We start from the raw sequence: 19,733 nt of genomic DNA, 5'->3' as shown, positions 1-19,733 counted from the left end.
CACGCTCCTCTCAAGCACTGGGCGTCGATCCGATTTGTGATCACGACGTGTACCGATATTAATACGTTGATACCGCTTCTATTGCGTGTTATCATTTTTATTATTACCCGAAGGGACTCTCGTTACTGAACTTTCATAACATACAATCGGCCCATCGCCGATTTATGATTCGTTCAACGCGCACCGTATGCCTTTGAGATATATAGTATACAGTGCGCGAACTGATATCTCACGATATGTTCAAGATGTCATAGTCGCGACGCCCTAAGGGGAGATCGCGACGCATGACGCGCTGAGCGCGACAACAATCGTTGTTTGCAGCAGCTCCCTGGTTGATCCTGCCAGTAGTTATATGCTTGTCTCAAAGATTAAGCCATGCATGTCTCAGTGCAAGCCGTATTAAGGCGATACCGCGAATGGCTCAATATATCAGTTTTGGTTCCTTAGATCTTACTCAGTTACTTGGATAACTATGGTAATTCTAGAGCTAATACATGCAATCAGAGCTCTGACCAGTGATGGGATGAGTGCTTTTATTAGATCAAAACCAATCGACGGAGGGCCTCGCGTCCGAAGTCGTTAATTTTGATGAATCTGGATAACTTTTGCCGATCGCATGGTCCAGTACCAGCGACGCTTCTTTCAAATGTCTGCCTTATCAACTTTCGATGGTAGTTTCTGCGACTACCATGGTTGTCACGGGTAACGGAGAATCAGGGTTCGACTCCGGAGAGGGAGCCTGAGAAACGGCTACCACATCCAAGGAAGGCAGCAGGCGCGCAAATTACCCACTCCCGGCACGGGGAGGTAGTGACGAAAAATAACGATACGGGACTCTTACGAGGCCTCGTAATCGGAATGAGTACACTTTAAATATTTTAACGAGGAACATTTGGAGGGCAAGTCTGGTGCCAGCAGCCGCGGTAATTCCAGCTCCAATAGCGTATAATAAAATGGTTGCGGTTAAAAAGCTCGTAGTTGCATTTGTGCGCCGCGCTGTCGGTGCATCGCATCCGCGGTGATACTGACACGTCTGCGGAGCATATCGTCGGTGAGCCGGCGGTAAAACGCCGGTTCAATATCAAAATCCTATCGCGGTGCTCTTCAGTGAGTGTCGAGATGGGCCGACAATTTTACTTTGAACAAATTAGAGTGCTCAAAGCGGGCTCAAAATGCCGCTTGAATATTTCGTGCATGGAATAATAGAATATGATCTCGGTTCTATTTTGTTGGTTTTCAGAACTCCGAGGTAATGATTAATAGGGATAACTGGGGGCATTCGTATTGCAACGTTAGAGGTGAAATTCTTGGATCGTCGCAAGACGAACATCAGCGAAAGCATTTGCCAAAGGTGTTTTCATCAATCAAGAACGAAAGTTAGAGGTTCGAAGGCGATTAGATACCGCCCTAGTTCTAACCGTAAATATGTCATCTAGCGATCCGCCGACGTTACTACAATGGCTTGGCGGGCAGCTTCCGGGAAATCAAAGATTTTGGACTCCGGGGGGAGTATGGTTGCAAAGCTGAAACTTAAAGGAATTGACGGAAGGGCACCACCAGGAGTGGAGCCTGCGGCTTAATTTGACTCAACACGGGAAATCTCACCAGGCCCGGACACCGGAAGGATTGACAGATTTTTATTTTATTTATTTATAAAGGCTTACCAACTAAATACAATTTATTAACTTATGCACTAAGAATTAAACAAATATAATAAAATAGTTTAAATGTACTTAAATTATAGGTAGGCACAACATTACTATAAGAAATACATGTGATATTTTAAAATCTAAAATCTATAAATTTTGGAGAGCAATATAAATTTGTTTTTTAAAATTAAGAAAGTTTGAAAAAAGATATCAGTGTTTTCATCTATATTAAAAATACAATTATATAATTTTAACATTAGCTGTAGAGGAGAGTTTAAGCCATAATTACTGTGGTGGAATTTAATGTGCAATGGGGAAAAAGTACTAAGCCGACAATTAAAGGCAGGCACATGCAAACCGATTTGTGATAAAAGCGAAGGACAGTCCATATCATAGCTTAAAAGTTTATGTAAACACAGCAATTGTGAAGCATTTCTACGTATTCGCAGAGACCTCATTTGAAATGTATTTAATCTATTCTCATAGCTATCATTACGGATATATTTATTTGCAAAAAAACTTAACTTTGAAAGAAACTTTTTTTGTACAGATTATATTCGTGATATATATAATTTGGGATATGGGCACCAAACAGCTGAGTTATATTCTAGATTAGATCTGACAACAGAGTTGAAAAGTATCTTGAGTGGTAAAGTACTTCTAAAATCTTTCGTATTACGGAAAATAAAACCTAGCATTTTAAAACTCTTACGAACAATGTGATCTATATGTTGGTTAAATCTTAGTTGACTATCTAGTATAATGCCTAAATCTTTAAAATATTTTTTTTCAGCAATGAACACGTCATTTACCTTGTAACTAGTTTTAAGTTTAATATGTTTTCTGGAAAATTTTAAAAAGTTGCATTTGCCTTCGTTCAGTTCCATACTATTATTTTGACACCATAAGTAGATATAGTCGATATCATCTTGAAGCATTTTTTGGTCCTCAAAACATTTTACCGTCCTGTATAATTTTAGGTCATCTGCGTATAGTTCATATTCTGATTTTATTAATTTAGTGATATCATTTATGTATAAGGTAAATAATAAGGGGCCTAAGTGTGAGCCTTGTGGTACCCCGGATAGCTGATAATCCCGAGAATGATAACCACTAATCTTAACCATAAGTGGTCGAGAAGCCAAATAAGATGTTAACCATGTCAGTAATTCATCCGATATGCCATAGATGTCCCTAAGTTTCTTTATTAGTAGGAAAGTGGACCACTTTATCGAATGCTTTACTGAAGTCGGTATAAATGACGTCAACTTCATGATTATTACTCATTTCATTTATAATTCTATTAGTGAAGTTTAACAAGTTTGACGTCGCAGATCTTTTTTTTATAAAGCCATGTTGTTTGTCAGATAAAAGGTGCTTAGTTTGCCAAAACAAGTGAGGATATAAAATTGATTCAAAGATCTTTGCAGGAGTTGATAAAATTCAGATTAACAGCTCTGTCTTGATTCGGTGGGTGGTGGTGCATGGCCGTTCTTAGTTGGTGGAGCGATTTGTCTGGCTAATTCCGGTAACGAACGAGACTCTAGCCTGCTAAATAGGCGTCGTCATTTAGGTGTGCGCGGCTTCAGGGTCGCGCAACTCACTGGCGGCGTATTAAAATTCTTCTTAGAGGGACAGGCGGCTTCGAGCCGCACGAGATTGAGCAATAACAGGTCTGTGATGCCCTTAGATGTCCTGGGCCGCACGCGCGCTACACTGAAGGAATCAACATGTTCTCCCTGGCCTAGAGGCCCGGGCAACCCGTTGAAACTCCTTCATGCTGGGGATTGGGGTTTGCAATTATCCCCCATAAACGAGGAATTCCTAGTAAGCGCGAGTCATAAGCTCGCGTTCATTACGTCCCTGCCCTTTGTACACACCGCCCGTCGCTACTACCGATTGAATGATTTAGTGAGGTCTTCGGACCGACACGGCGGTGGCTTCGCGGCCGTCGGCGTTGCTAGGAAGTTGACCAAACTTGATCATTTAGAGGAAGTAAAAGTCGTAACAAGGTTTCCGTAGGGGAACCTGCGGAAGGATCATTAACGTGTAACGGTCGCGTGCGCGAGCGTTGTCGCCGACACGCTTCGCTCACAGCCGACTGTTGACGATGATAACTTCAATCACGTGTCAATCACTGATTATTTTCGCGCTCGCGATGTGCTCTCTGTGCTCCGTTGTCGCGTTTGCCGCGCGCGCCCATGTGGGGGGTGTCCGGCACGACGTCTCCGGCACGACGCTTCGGCGGGCGCGGTTCGCATGTACGCGACGCGCGTGCGTCTCGCGACGCGCTCATGTCGAGTGCGAAGCGAGTCGAGATCACGACGTTCGCGCAATGCGTGCGTCACATTATATTTTGTTACACACAGAGATCGTTCACGAATTTTCTAAATATAAAAACTATTACCCTGAACGGTGGATCACTTGGCTCGCGGGTCGATAAAGAACGGAGTTAATTGCGCGTCATAGTGTGAACTTCAGGACACATTTGAACATCGACATTTCGAACGCACATTGCGGTCCGTGGAGAAATATCCAGGACCACTCCTGTCTGAGGGCCGGCTGCATAAAAGAATTCGACGACGCCGTCGCTGTATACTGACAACACTGTTTGCGCGCCTAAAAAACGTGTAAAACGAGTGACGGTCTTCGGCCCGGGCTCGGATAAACCCCGCCGGTTTGCCGGGGCCCGCTCGATCCGTTCGAAAATGTAAAATAAGCCGCAACGCGTGGTGCTGTTCGCGTGCAACGCCGTCTCCGCCTCACGCCCGACGTGGGTCACGGAGACGGGCGCGGTACCGGGGCGCGCTCGTTCGCTGTCACACGCGGATATCTCGTGATTAATTTTAATTAATCCATGCAGTGTTCTCTATGTGAACGGCGTTTGTGGCTGCGCCTTCGGTTCGCGTCCCGTGCGCAGCACGTGTTATTTCGGCCCGACGTGAGCGTGCAAACGAGTAGGCGGACTCAACGTCCGAAGGGCGCTTCGATCGCGGTACGTGCGCGGGTCGACGATACGTCGTTGAGACTCATTGGCGGCGCGCGCACGACGGTGTCGCTGCGCTGACGGATATCGTGTCTGCCTCATACTTTTTATCGTTGGCCTCAGATCAGGGAGGATCACCCGCCGAATTTAAGCATATTAGTAAGCGGAGGAAAAGAAACTAACCAGGATTCCCTCAGTAGCGGCGAGCGAACAGGGATAAGCCCAGCGCCGAATCCCGCGGTCGTCACGGTCGCGGGACATGTGGTGTTAGGGAGGTTCCGCTTTCTCGCGGTCGCCGCTCCCGTCCAAGTTCGTCTTGAACGGGGCCGTTTTCCCATAGAGGGTGCCAGGCCCGTAGCGACGGAGCGAGTCCGCGAGAGGGACTCTCCTCAGAGTCGGGTTGCTTGAGAGTGCAGCCCTAAGTGGGTGGTAAACTCCATCTAAGGCTAAATATATCCGCGAGACCGATAGCGAACAAGTACCGTGAGGGAAAGTTGAAAAGAACTTTAAAGAGAGAGTTCAAGAGTACGTGAAACCGTTCAGGGGTAAACCTGCGAAACTCGAATGAACGAACGGAGAGATTCATCGTCACTCCGGGGCGTACGGCGGCGTGCCGCGATGTGCGCGAGACTCGTGCTCGCGTTCACCGGACACCGCCGTTGACGCACCCGGACGGCGTGCACTTCTCTCTTAGTACACATTATGCATCGCGACCCGTTCGTCTGTTCGGCCTAAGCGTTGTCCGGGAGCCGGGCGGCTGCGCGTTCACGCGCACAGCCGTCCGACCGTGACGATCGCCGGCCGGTGGCGGACGGTACTTGTCATGAAACGCGCACACGTCTCCATCCGGGGACGCGTCCGGCCCGACGCAAGCGAGAGTCGTCGTCGACATCCTGCCCTTGTGCGGATGCTGACGCGACGCCGCTGTCGTCGCAGTTGTCTCGGATCTGTGCGCGTATCAGTCGGCGATGTTACTGTTTCGGGCACTCGCAGGACCCATCTTGAAACACGGACCAAGGAGTCTAGCATGTGTACGAGTCATTGAGTTATGAATTCAAACAGACAAAACTGAAAGGCGCAACGAAAGTGAAGGCGCGCGCTTGTCGCGCGCTCAGGGAGGATGGAGCGTCGGTCGTCAAAAATCGATCTATCGCACTCCCGAGGCGTCTCGTTTCCAATCAGCAAATGCGGGCGCGCTCTGAGCACAGATGCTGGGATCCGAAAGATGGTGAACTATGCCTGGTCAGGTCGAAGTCAGGGGAAACCCTGATGGAGGACCGTAGTGATTCTGACGTTCAAATCGATCGTCGGAACTGGGTAGAGGGGCGAAAGACTAATCGAACCATCTAGTAGCTGGTTCCGTCCGAAGTTTCCCTCAGGATAGCTGGCGTCGACTCGTAACAGTCTCATCCGGTAAAGCGAATGATTAGAGGCATTGGGGCCGAAACGACCTCAACCTATTCCCAAACTTTAAATGGGTGAGAACTCCGGCTTACTCGAACGATGAAGCCGGAGATCTGATGACGGTGCCAAGTGGGCCAATTTTGGTAAGCAGAACTGGCGCTGTGGGATGAACCAAACGTAGTGTTAAGGCGCCTAAAAACGCTCATGGGACACCATGAAAGGCGTTGGTCGCTCATGACAGCAGGACGGTGGCCATGGAAGTCGGAATCCGCTAAGGAGTGTGCAACGACTCACCTGCCGAAGCGACCAGCCCTGAAAATGGATGGCGCTGAAGCGTTTTGCCTATACACTACCGTTACCGGCAATCGGCGCGTGCGTGTCAAAGCGCACGCGTATTATGCCGTAACGAGTAGGACGTGCGCTCGTTCGCTGTCACACGCGGATATCTCGTGATTAATTTTAATTAATCTATGCAGTGTTCTCTATGTGAACGGCGTGCGTGGCTGCACCTTCGGTTCGCGTCCCGTGCGCTGCACGTGTTATTTCGGCCCGACGTGAGCGTGCAAACGAGTAGGCGGACTCGACGTCCGAAGGGCGCTTCGATCGCGGTACGTGCGCGGGTCGACGATACGTCGTTGAGACTTATTGGCGGCGCGCGCACGACGGTGTCGCTGCGCTGACGGATATCGTGTCTGCCTCATACTTTTTATCGTTGGCCTCAGATCAGGGAGGATCACCCGCCGAATTTAAGCATATTAGTAAGCGGAGGAAAAGAAACTAACCAGGATTCCCTCAGTAGCGGCGAGCGAACAGGGATAAGCCGTGTCCGGCACGACGTATCCGGCACGACGCTTCGGCGGGCGCGGTTCGCATGTACGCGACGCGCGTGCGTCTCGCGACGCGCTCATGTCGAGTGCGAAGCGAGTCAAGATCACGACGTTCGCGCAATGCGTGCGTCACATTATATTTTGTTACACACAGAGATCGTTCACGTATTTTCTAAATATAAAAACTATTACCCTGAACGGTGGATCACTTGGCTCGCGGGTCGATGAAGAACGCAGTTAACTGCGCGTCATAGTGTGAACTGCAGGACACATTTGAACATCGACATTTCGAACGCACATTGCGGTCCGTGGAGAAATATCCAGGACCACTCCTGTCTGAGGGCCGGCTGCATAAAAGAATTCGACGACGCCGTCGCTGTATACTGACAACACTGTTTGCGCGCCTAAAAAACGTGTAAAACGAGTGACGGTCTTCGGGCCGGGCTCGGATAAACCCCGCCGGTTTGCCGGGGCCCGCTCGATCCGTTCGAAAATGTAAAATAAGCCGCAACGCGTGGTGCTGTTCGCGTGCCACGCCGTCTCCGCCTCACGCCCGACGTAGGTCACGGAGACGGGCGCGGTACCGGGGCGCGCTCGTTCGCTGTCACACGCGGATATCTCGTGATTAATTTTAATTAATCTATGCAGAGTTCTCTATGTGAACGGCGTGCGTGGCTGCGCCTTCGGTTCGCGTCTCGTGCGCTGCACGTGTTATTTCAGCCAGACGTGAGCGTGCAAACGAGTAGGCGGACTCGACGTCCGAACGGCGCTTCGATCGCGGTACGTGCGCGGGTCGACGATACGTCGTTGAGACTTATTGGCGGCGCGCGCACGATGGTGTCGCTGCGCTGACGGATATCGTGTCTGCCTCATACTTTTTATCGTTGGCCTCAGATCAGGGAGGATCACCCGCCGAATTTAAGCATATTAGTAAGCGGAGGAAAAGAAACTAACCAGGATTCCCTCAGTAGCGGCGAGCGAACAGGGATAAGCCCAGCGCCGAATCCCGCGGTCGTCACGGTCGCGGGACATGTGGTGTTAGGGAGGTTCCGCTTTCTCGCGGTCGCCGCTCCCGTCCAAGTTCGTCTTGAACGGGGCCGTTTTCCCATAGAGGGTGCCAGGCTCGTAGCGACGGAGCGAGTCCGCGAGAGGAACTCTCCTCAGAGTCGGGTTGCTTGAGAGTGCAGCCCTAAGTGGGTGGTTAAACTCCATCTAAGGCTAAATATAACCGCGAGACCGATAGCGAACAAGTACCGTGAGAGAAAGTTGAAAAGAACTTTGAAGAGAGAGTTCAAGAGTACGTGAAACCGTTCAGGGGTAAACCTGCGAAACTCGAATGAACGAACGGAGAGATTCTTCGTCACTCCGGGGCGTACGGCGGCGTGCCGCGATGTGCACGAGACTCGTGCTCGCGTTCACCGGTCACCGCCGTTGACGCACCCGGACGGCGTGCACTTCTCTCTTAGTACACATTATGCATCGCGACCCGTTCGTCTGTTCGGCCTAAGCGTTGTCCGGGAGCCGGGCGGCTGCGCGTTCACGCGCACAGCCGTCCGACCGTGACGATCGCCGGCCGGCGGCGGACGGTACTTGTCATGAAACGCACACGCGTCTCCATCCGGGGACGCGTCCGGCCCGACGCAAGCGACCATCTTGAAACACGGACCAAAGAGTCTAGCATGTGTACTAGTCATTGAGTTATGAATTCAAACAGACAAAACTGAAAGGCGCAACGAAAGTGAAGGCGCGCGCTTGTCGCGCGCTCAGGGAGGATGGAGCGTCGGTCGTCAAAAATCGATCTCTCGCACTCCCGAGGCGTCTCGTTTCCAATCAGCGAATGCGGGCGCGCTCTGAGCACAGATGCTGGGACCCGAAAGATGGTGAACTATGCCTGGTCAGGTCGAAGTCAGGGGAAACCCTGATGGAGGACCGTAGTGATTCTGACGTTCAAATCGATCGTCGGAACTGGGTATAGGGGCGAAAGACTAATCGAACCATCTAGTAGCTGGTTCCGTCCGAAGTTTCCCTCAGGATAGCTGGCGTCGACTCGTAACAGTCTCATCCGGTAAAGCGAATGATTAGAGGCATTGGGGCCGAAACGACCTCAACCTATTCCCAAACTTTCAATGGGTGAGAACTCCGGCTTACTCGAACGATGAAGCCGGAGATCTGATGACGGTGCCAAGTCGGCCAATTTTGGTAAGCAGAACTGGCGCTGTGGGATGAACCAAACGTAGTGTTAAGGCGCCTAAAAAACGCTCATGGGACACCATGAAAGGCGTTGGTCGCTCATGACAGCAGGACGGTGGCCATGGAAGTCGGAATCCGCTAAGGAGTGTGCAACGACTCACCTGCCGAAGCGACCAGCCCTGAAAATGAATGGCGCTGAAGCGTTTTGCCTATACACTACCGTTACCGGCAATCGGCGCGTGCGTGTCAAAGCGCACGCGTATTATGCCGTAACGAGTAGGACGTGCGCGGCGGAGTGCGCAGAAGGGTCTGTGCTTGAGCCCGCCTGGAGCCTCCGTCGGTGCAGATCTTGGTGGTAGTAGCAAATACTCCAGCGAGGCCCTTGAGGACTGACGTGGAGAAGGGTTTCGCGTGAACAGTAGTTGCTCGCGAGTCAGTCGATCCTAAGCTCAAGGAGAGATCTTATGTCGATGCGGCGTGTTTATATATATTTTGTGTATATGATAAATAACGCCCTTTAAGCGAAAGGGAATCCGGTTCCTATTCCGGAACCCGGCAGCGGAACCGTTTCAATAATCGTTCTCTCGTTTCTCAAGCGAGTGTTCGACGGGGTAACCCAAAGTGGCCTGAAGACGCCGCCGAGTGGTCCGGGAAGAGTTTTCTTTTCTGCCTGAGCGTTCGAGTTCCATGGAATCCTATAGAAGGGAGATATGGTTCGGAACGCGAAGAGCACCGCATTTGCGGCGGTGTCCGGATACTCTTTGCGGACCTTGAAAATTCAGGTGAGGGATGTACGTGGAGATGTCGCGCCGGCTCGTACCCATATCCGCAGCAGGTCTCCAAGGTGAAGAGCCTCTAGTCGATAGAATAATGTAGGTAAGGGAAGTCGGCAAATTGGATCCGTAACTTCGGAATAAGGATTGGCTCTGAGGACCGGGGCGTGTCGGGTTTGGACGGGAAGCGGATGCGGCCGGTGCCGGGCCTGGTCGATGCTCGCGCGTGTCTTCATCTCAAGGTGGTCTCGCGCGTCGTGCTGAATCCGGACCCGCGTTCCGGCCTTTCGCGGATCTTCCTAGCCGTAAGTCCGCGTTGGTTTCGTCTCGTGCGCGATCGGCGCGGTACTATACGACCGCCGTTCAACGGTCAGCTCAGAACTGGCACGGACAAGGGGAATCCGACTGTCTAATTAAAACAAAGCATTGCGATGGCCCTCGCGGGTGTTCACGCAATGTGATTTCTGCCCAGTGCTCTGAATGTCAACGTGAAGAAATTCAAGCAAGCGCGGGTAAACGGCGGGAGTAACTATGACTCTCTTAACTGCAACACGCTAATGCTCCCGGAGCAGGGCCCTAACGGGCTGGAGAGTCCGAGTTGCTCCACTGGGGTTGTACGGCCCGTTCCTGGGTTTGCTGGCAAAATACTGTGGACGGGGGATCATAGACTGAGTCTCTTTGAGGCGATGACGTGCGTGGACTACCCTTTGCAATGGGGAAGAGCTAATGCGCTGCGCGTAAAGTGCAGTCGCATTAGTGAAGCCCAACTCCTACCCACGACCTGCACGCGGTGCCGCCGCTCTCAACTAACGTTCGATAGAAATATCCATTTTGGGGGGAGGGGGAACGCCAAAACATCCTTTTAGCCATCAACTGCCAGAGTGCTGAACCTTGCCGCGTTCCCTGGCTTTCAAGCGAGGAGCATGCTCTACTGCTAGGTCAACAGGCTTGCCTGGAGGCTGGGCGGGGAGCGTGCATTATCACCTGTACGATCCACGCCACATAGCGGGTGATGCGTTGGGGGTGAGAGACTCCTCCCGCAGGAGTCAGAGAGCATCTCGATTCTAAACCCGGACGCTGAATCTGGTCGATCGCCGAGCGGTTGTCATCTCCAGTTCACGTGTCCGATTTGTACACGACCATTCAATACTGCTATCGGGCTGGGCGTCCATAAACGACGGGCCCACCCGGTGCATTCGAACGCCGAAGCCGCCCCTACAGATAGGATAAAGAGGAGGTGGAGCGATGAAGAGTTGACGATGTTGGCGCGTACTGAAGCGGGATTAATTGTGGAGACCGGGAAGTGCACCAATATTACCCTGGCCGCTCGTCTCTCAGGTTCCGGAAGGACTGTGGAGGCGATTAAGGGCCAAAGGCGCTCCGCTGCGTACAAAAGCAAAGTGCTCGAGTACGTAGAGGAGATGCGGATTGCGGCCGCCGTCAGGGAGGTGGAGCTGTCCCGCGAAGCAACGACGCCCGTGGAAGACCAGCCGACAACCGACTCTAGAGTGCAAACCACTGACCTTGATGACCCCTTCGCCAAATTGACTTCGGATAGGCCAGACGCGTCGGAACTGCTTGCCAAACTACTCTGCGAGAGGGAGGCGGCACGGAAGATGCGGATGAGCCTGGAGTCACGAGGTAGGGGAGCGGCGGAAGAAAACCCACAAGTCCAGAAACGCCACCGGCTTGAAGATGACTTCGCGAAAGCGGAGGCGCGAAGAGTACGCTAGGGTTCAGGAGATATTCAAAAAATCACGAAGACGTGGTGCAGCTGAGGTAATAGATGGCGCAACCAGGGGCGTGAAGCACTCTCTTGGGGATATGGTGTCATATTGGCAGCCTATACTTGAGGCAGTGTCGACCGCTGGTGGGCCCACACCGGAAGCTCTGAAGGCCTTACGGCTGAAAGAGCGGCACGGAGGCACGCGCGACTATTCCCAGCTCTGGGCCCCATTTTCTGCTCAAGAGATCAGAAAGGCCCGTATCGATCTTCGAACTGCGCCAGGTCCTGACGGCATTAAGCCTGACGACTGGCGTAGTATACCCCTGCAATCCAAGGCGGACCTCTTCAACGAATGGATGAGGATAGGCGAAATCCCAGAACTACTGCGACAAAGCAGAACTATCTTCGTGCCAAAGAAAGAGGAGCCTGCAGGCCCCGGCGACTACCGGCCAATTTCGATTGCGTCGATACCGCTGAGGCATATGCATAGTCTCTTGGCTCGGAGAATTTTGAATTGTTGCCCCCCGGACTATAGTCAGCGAGGATTCGTCCACGCTGACGGCTGCCTAGAGAACACAGCGGTGTTGGATACGGTTCTGGGGGATAGCAGGAGCAAGTTGCGGGAATGTCATGTGGCTGTGCTAGACTTCTCCAAAGCCTTTGACACAATGTCGCATGAGGCGCTTGTCAAGCTACTTGTAGAGAGAGGCCTACCCATGGCTTTTTGTGACTACGTTGCTCGCCTTTACCGAACAGCCCTCACTACGTTGGCGACTTCGGAGGGGACGAGTGACTTTGTGAAAGTGGGGAAGGGAGTTCGGCAGGCGGACCCACTGTCTCCGATCCTGTTCAACATGGCGATGTACATTATACTGGCTTCTTTGCCTCCAGGGGTAGGGTACCGTCTAGGAACGGAGATCATCTGCGCCCTAGCGTACGCCGATGACCTCGTGCTAATCGCGAGCACAAAGGCGGGACTCAAGGAGTCCATCGATGTGGTGCACAGGGTTGGAATGATGATGGGCCTCCATCTGAACCGTTCGAAAAGCGCCGTGATTTCGTTAGTGCCAGATGGAAACAGCAAGAAGATCCATTACATCACCGAAAACACCTTTAAGGTGGGCGCGAAGTGGATCAGGCAAGCCACTTGTGTGGAAAGATGGCGCTATCTCGGAGTCGACTTCACTCCGGCTGGATCAGTGATGTTAGAGAAAGACATAAAAATGGCCTTACAGAACATAACAAAGGCCCCACTTAAGCCGCAACAGCGGCTAGAAATCCTTAGAGGGCACCTGTTGACCCGATTCCTACAAGGTCTCGTACTTGGGAAGGTGACGGATGACAGGCTAAGGATGCTCGACATCGAAATCCAGAAGGCGATTTGGTCATGGCTAAGGCTCCCATTGGATACAGCTGTCGGATATTACCACGCGTCTGTTAATGACGGCGGTCTAGGTGTGCCCTCCGTCCGTTCGGCGATTCCTGATCTCATCGTACGTAGGTACGGTAGGTTGGGGGCGTCGGATTGGGGGGCTGCCGCAGCCGCCGCTAAATCCAAAAGGGTTATTAACAAGATGCGGTGGGCAAAGAAGCTGTTATCCAAGTTGTCAACGGTTTGCCCGAAAACAGGCCAAAGGTCTATCTCCCTGTATTGGAAAGAAAAACTGCATGGATCAGTAGACGGCTATGAATTACGGGAGTCGCCGCGGGTTAAAGGATCCACCCGCTGGATTCGTGCGAAATGCCACCAAATAACCGGCCGCGATTACGTGGACTTTGTTAAGTGCCACATAAATGCATTACCGTCCCGAATTAGAACCACTAGGGGACGCAGATCAGAGATTTCGGAGCCTGAGTCGAACTGCCGTGCAGGCTGCATGGTCAGGGAGACGACGGCTCATATAATACAAAAGTGTTTCAGAACACATGGCGGCCGGATAGAAAGACACAACAGGGTAGTGAAGATACTCGCCTCGGCGTTATCGGAGCAAGGGTGGACCGTTTAACTGGAGCCCCACGTCCAGACTGGTGATAAAGGACTTAGGAAGCCGGACATCATTTGCAAAAGGAATGGTGTGGGAGTTATCGTTGACGCACAGGTAGTCTCCGGCCAGCGCCCGCTCGATCAAGCCCATCGTGAGAAGCGTAATAAATATGCCGAACACGGGGACTTAATCGAGAGGGTACGCAGCCATTTGGGACCGCACGGAGCAGCAAAGATCAGCGTTACCTTTTGCACCATATCCTGGCGCGGTGTATGGAGCAGAGCATCCTATATGGATCTTAAGAAACTGCTGCGGCTGAAGGAGTTTTTCTTCGATAGCGTTTCGATTGTTGCGTTGAGAGGGTCGTGTATGAATTGGACGCGGTTCAATCAGATGACCGAGAACCGCTTGAGCGGTCGGCCAGAGTCAGGGCCCGGGCTCCTGCGATAAGGGTTGACGCCAGACCCGCCGGTTCTTTCCGCCAGTTCTTACCCTGGGTTGCAAGACTCAGGAGACTGGTCCCCAGTAGAAACATCGAACCGGATCACGGCGAAATTTTCGCAACGTCAGTGGGGGGGGGGGGACAGTGGTGTCCTCGGGGATCCATAATGATTACAAGTAATCCTTTTGTGAAAACTTAATGATTAAAATGGATTGGTCACGAAACACCGACGAAGCGGGAGGAAAATAGCCAAATGCCTCGTCATCTAATTAGTGACGCGCATGAATGGATTAACGAGATTCCCGCTGTCCCTATCTACTTCGACTTCGTCGTCGGCTCTCGCAGTAAGCGGACGTGTTCTGTGTTCTCTGCGTTAGTCGCCGCCCAAGTTCTCGTGTATAATCGCTATTAGCAGTTCGTCTAGCCAATCGCGTCGAGTGGGTGGAGCCTGTGTGCGACGTTAGCAAGTGACTGTGTAGTGGGAATGGGAACAAAAAAACGAAAGGAGGTTCGTATAGTAGTGTTAGCCTGCAGTGCACAGTGGCGGGACAGACTGATGTCGAGGGAGAGGGTGTATATCGATTGGGAGCGGTACCTGGTGCGTGACTTCCTCGACGTCACATGCTGCTCGAAATGCCAATGGTTCCTTCAACATTGATGTGACGTTGACAACCAGAGGAGTTCCAATACTGCATTGGAAGGTGAGGGAAGACGAGAGCAGCTGCGACTACCAGTTGATTACGTTCTCCATCGCCATAGGAAACCCATCAGCCGCGCGGTACCAGGGAGAGCTGGAACCAGGAGAAGAACCGACGAGGTTCCGGGATCGAAGTGTGAACTGGGACCGGTTTTGTTCTACGCTCTCATGGCGAGTAGGCAGGCTTGACTGCCGAAAGCCAGCGCAGGAACTCTGCAAGCAGTTTGTCCAAACGCTCGATCGGACAGCCGGGGAGTGCTTAGGGATCGCTAAGGGGAAGGACCAAACACGCGGTCACGAATGGTGGTCGAGGAAACTCGACAACCTTCGGCGGGAACATAACAGATTACGTCGGGAATGGCAACAGTCTCGGCAAGCGGGCGGACTGGCAGAAGATATCTGCAGGGCGCGCTTCCATCATGCCCGCGCAGTCTACAGAAAGTCTATGCGCGAAGCGGAGACCAACCACTTCTCGCGGCTTGCTGACAGTGGGAATGACGATCCGTAAGGTATGGCGTATCGTGCCGCCACCGGTAGGGTGCGTCCACCTGCGAACGTCAGTAATGGGTTTAAGCTTGCACAGGGGTATGCTATCGATATTCGCAGCGCGTTGGGAGGGATACTGGCAGCAATGTGTCCGGAAGACGACCTGGCAGCCGACTCTGACTACCATATGCAGGTGCGCCTGGCGGCAGCTTGTTTGCCCAGTGGTCACTCGGTGAGTCCCCCCACCAGAGAACAAATAGACCAAATAATTCAGAATTTACCGGACAAGGCTCCGGGGATAGACGGTGTCACTGCTCGTATTGTTAAGGCAGCGTGGAAGGCGGCCGCGTGTGAGATGACACTTATGTATGTGAAGTGCATAAATGAGGGAGTATTCTCCGATGTATGGAAGGATGGCCGGTTAATAGTACTGGCAAAGGGTGATGGGAAGGTGACTGACCCAAAGGCGTATAGACCTATCACCCTCTTGCCAGTACTGGGTAAGGTGCTTGAGCAGTTGATATGCGAATGTACTCCGGGTCTGTACAGTCGCATGTCAACCCGTCAACATGGGTTTATGAAAGGGAGGTCGACGTTAACGGCTCTGAACTCGCTACTCTATACAGTGAACGCCAGCACTCACAAGTACGTCCAGGCGGTAACGTTGGACATAGCAGGTGCATTTGATAATGCATGGTGGCCTATGGTCCTGCTTAAGTTTAAGCAGGGCGGCTGCCCGCCGAACATATACAAGTGTCTCTGCTCGTACTTCGTCAATAGACGGGTCGGTATGTTTGCAGGGGGGGAGACGGTGTGGAAACCGTCAACCATGGGGTGTCCACAGGGCTCTGTGCTCGGCCCTACACTTTGGAATATTCTGTTGAATGACCTGTTGGAAATGGACGTACCAACGGGGGTCGAAATGGTAGCGTACGCGGACGACGTGACGCTACTTATACAAGCGGATTCTAGGGCTGCTATCGAGACCAAGGCCGGGTCGGTGCTCGAGAGAATCTCGACTTGGGGTCGCAGGAATCGGCTGAAGTTTTCACCGCTGAAAACTAAGTCGATTACCCTGAAGGGTTCGTTCGGGCGCCCTCCGGTTATAAGAATGTCAGGCGAATCTGTAGGAGCGGTGGACTCGGTGAAAATCTTGGGCGTTACATTTGATGGTAAGAGATCATTTGCCGAGCATGCCTTGGATATAGGAGAGCGAGCCGCGAGGTGATTTGGTAAAATGGCACGGGTATCTTCAACTTCATGGGGCATATAGTAGAACGCTCTTAAGGTCTTGTACAGGGGGACGTACGTAGCTACTCTCACGTACGCGGCGAGCGTCTATTATCACAGGTCGTTCCTGTATGTGGTGTCTAGCCGGTTGCTTAGGACACAGCGAACGTCGTTGGTGCTGCTCACCAAGGCGTATCGCTCCACGAGTACGGCCGCACTGCCAGTGCTAGCAGGGGTGCTTCCAGCCGACCTGGAGGTGTACCGCGCGGGCAAGATAGAGGCGACCAGGGTCGATAAGGTAAAGCAGGAGCTCACGATCTTGAAGAAAGACATCATGTGGCAGGAGCGTTGGGAACGTGAAGAGAGGGGTGGCGAACTCAAACGCTTCTTCCCATGTGTCGGGGACAGACTCCTGGCGAAGTGGGTGCATCCCGACCACTACACGTCGCAACTGTTAACGGGGCATGGTATGTTCAACAGGAAGCTTAGGGACCTGGGGCTCAAAGGGGACGGCACCTGTCCATGTGGCGCGACGGAAGAGAACCGCGACCACGTGCTGTGGGAATGTAGTCTGTACGATCGGGCGAGAGGTGAACTGCTAGACCATCTAGAGAGGGCAAATCTGGGACCAGTGCATTACGGAGATCTTGTTTCTTCGGAGGTGAACTTCTCAAGGTTGGTAAGATTTGCCACAAGTTGGTACCGTGACCGGAGAGTGATGGAGGGGTAAACCAAGACGGTGTCGAAGATAGAGAAAGGAAGACTTTAGGAAGAGGAGAAGAACTGCAAGATGGGCTGCCCGACGACGAAGCCGTAGTTGTGGTCGGCCGCCCCGATAAAGGGGGAGAGGGCCATCTAGGGACGAAAAAAAATGAGAACTTGTAGGCAGTCAAGAAAATGTGCCGGACCTCAAATCCTGTACATCTCCCGCTGTTTCGGTCGGTACCTAGGTCAAGGCATGTAAGACCATGGGAAGGAGGTGAGTTATGTCCCTATCTACTATCTAGCGAAACCACAGCCAAGGGAACGGGCTTGAGAGAATCAGCAGGGAAAAAAGACCCTGTTGAGCTTGACTCTAGTCTGGCATTGTAAGGAGACATGAGAGGTGTAGCATAAGTGGGAGATCGTTCGCGGTCGTCGCTGAAAAACCACTACTTTCATTGTTTCATTACTTACTCGGTTGGGCTAAAGCGGTGTGCGGTCGATAATATCGGCGGGCGTACGGTGTTTCGTTCCAAGCGAGCAGAGTGGCGACGTGGTGGCAACGCTCGTCGCCGTACAACTCCCGCGTGATCCGGTTCGAGGACACTGCCAGGCGGGGAGTTTGACTGGGGCGGTACATCTGTCAAAAATAACGCAGGTGTCCTAAGGCCAGCTCAGCGAGGACAGAAACCTCGCGTGGAGCAAAAGGGCAAAAGCTAGCTTGATCCAGGTGTTCAGTACGCATAGGGACTGCGAAAGCACGGCCTATCGATCCTTTAGTATAAAGAGTTTTTAGCAAGAGGTGCCAGAAAAGTTACCACAGGGATAACTGGCTTGTGGCGGCCAAGCGTTCATAGCGACGTTGCTTTTTGATCGTTCGATGTCGGCTCTTCCTATCATTGTGAAGCAAAATTCGCCAAGCGTTGGATTGTTCACCCATAAAAAGGGAACGTGAGCTGGGCTTAGACTGTCGTGAGACAGGTTAGTTTTACCCTCCTGATGGCGTGTCGTTGCGATAGTAATACTGCTCAGTACGAGAGGAACTGCAGTTTCGGACATTTGGTTCATGCCCTCGGCCGAGCGGCCGGTGGTGCGACGCTACCATCCGCGGGATTATACCTGAACGCCTCTAAGGCCGAAGCCAGCCTAGCCGAATCCGGCAAGGATATACTCACTGTGGAGCCCCGAGTATCGGGAGGCTCTAAACAATGTGACTTTACTAGTCCCGTTTTATTCGTAAGACGCGACGTCGAAGCCCATTTGGAACGTGACGAACGGTGCGAGCGGTATTAACACGTGCACCACGGCGTCGAAGTTTCGAATTTACCTCAGTTCGATGTCGGTGCTCGCAATAGTCTGTAGACGACTTACGTTCCTGGCGGGGTGTTGTGCTCGGTAGAGCAGCGTCGTGCTGCGATCTGTTGAGACTCAGCCCTACGCCAGGTGATTCGTCCGAGGACGTATCGTCGCCGAGCAGAGTTGTGTGTGTGCAAACGAACAACAGCCAACATAATATTATAATAACATAATAATATAATATTATCATGATATGTCGTCGTGACGGACGCGTCACGCGATTTCTCATGATTATAAAATTTAACAAAATATTATTATTTATTATAGTTGAAAGACGTGGTTGTTGTACACGGCGACTACTCTAATGATAACGAGTACGATCATCTGACCTTTTTTTTTTTTTTTTAACGAGGAGGAAATACTTTTACGTACTACCCCCGTGCACTATGTGGCACAGGGAGTGTGGGACTCAACCACTTAGACCATCTTCTACATAGCTAGAAGTTGGCCAAGTTTGGTAATTACCCACTTAAACCTCCTCGAAAGCAGAGAGTTCCCCTTTTTGAGAGGTTCTCCGGGATCTTTGCAGGGCATTTCACCGGAGAACCTCGGGGAAGAGGCCATCAGTGGCCCTCTACTGGCTGCTAGGGGCTGGGGTTGGGCTCCCGCCACTGCCGCATAATGGCAGCGTCAGCCGCGCGCCTTATAGACGCCTCGCGCTCCCTCCACGTTTCGCCGCCCATTTCCGCCTTAAGGCGGTATAGGGCGGCGCTCATATGAGCCTCCAAGGCCCAGGGCGGAGTGCCCGCGATAACGCAAGCCGCATCAAATGATACCGTCCGATAGCACCTGGCTATGCGGTTCGCTATCACTCGCTGCGGCCTGAGAAGGAGTGACCCATTGCCTTTTCTGTTTAAGGCATCTGCCCAGATGGGGGCCCCATACAGAGCCATGCTCTTCAGGATCCCGCTATACAATCTCCTGACGCTTTGGGACGGCCCCCCCGCGTTTGGTTATAAACGCGCGAGAGCTCCAGCCGCCCCGACCAATCTCTCTCCGAGGTGCCTGAAGTGCGCCTCAAAGCCCCAACGGCCATCCAGCACAAGGCCTAGGTACCTCATGCAGGGGGCCACCGGGACACGCACTCCGTTCACCTCGATGAAAACGCCAGGAGGTGGGCCCCTCCTTGGGCCGTGGAACAGGATGGCGTCCGTTTTTCTTAACGCCACCCTGAGCCCCAACAGCCTGATCCGCTCGACAACAAGGGAGGTCCCAACCGAGGCCAGTAAGGCAGCCTCCCCAAAGGACCCGCCCTGGGCCACCACCAGGGTGTCGTCTGC

The 19,733-nt window shown here is 52.4% G+C and overlaps 2 long non-coding RNA genes, 1 other non-coding gene and 2 pseudogenes across 3 annotated transcripts in view; all 5 read left to right on the top strand.

The window, feature by feature from the left end:
• LOC126968107 (uncharacterized) overlaps positions 1-19,733 on the top strand; it is a 56,551-nt gene that overhangs the window by 17,937 nt on the left and 18,881 nt on the right. The window lies entirely within an intron of this gene.
• On the top strand, positions 4,054-4,210 carry LOC126968145 (5.8S ribosomal RNA; annotated as a pseudogene).
• The window catches only part of LOC126968105 (uncharacterized), a 32,021-nt gene continuing 17,876 nt past the window's right edge, over positions 5,589-19,733 (top strand). The window contains exon 1 of the long non-coding RNA XR_007730136.1: positions 5,589-5,882. This is a non-coding gene — a long non-coding RNA (uncharacterized LOC126968105). The remainder of the gene's footprint in view (positions 5,883-19,733) is intronic.
• Positions 7,056-7,212, top strand: LOC126968144 (5.8S ribosomal RNA). Its single transcript, XR_007730155.1, has one exon. It is a non-coding gene; the product is annotated as a 5.8S ribosomal RNA (ribosomal RNA).
• LOC126968142 (large subunit ribosomal RNA) lies at positions 7,752-18,549 on the top strand (annotated as a pseudogene).

This window comes from Leptidea sinapis, chromosome 14 (genome assembly GCF_905404315.1).
Source record: "Leptidea sinapis chromosome 14, ilLepSina1.1, whole genome shotgun sequence".
Classification (NCBI taxonomy): Eukaryota; Metazoa; Arthropoda; class Insecta; order Lepidoptera; family Pieridae; genus Leptidea; species Leptidea sinapis.
The sequence above is the reverse complement of the archived record's forward strand: the minus strand, read 5'-3'. Positions and strand labels throughout refer to the sequence as shown.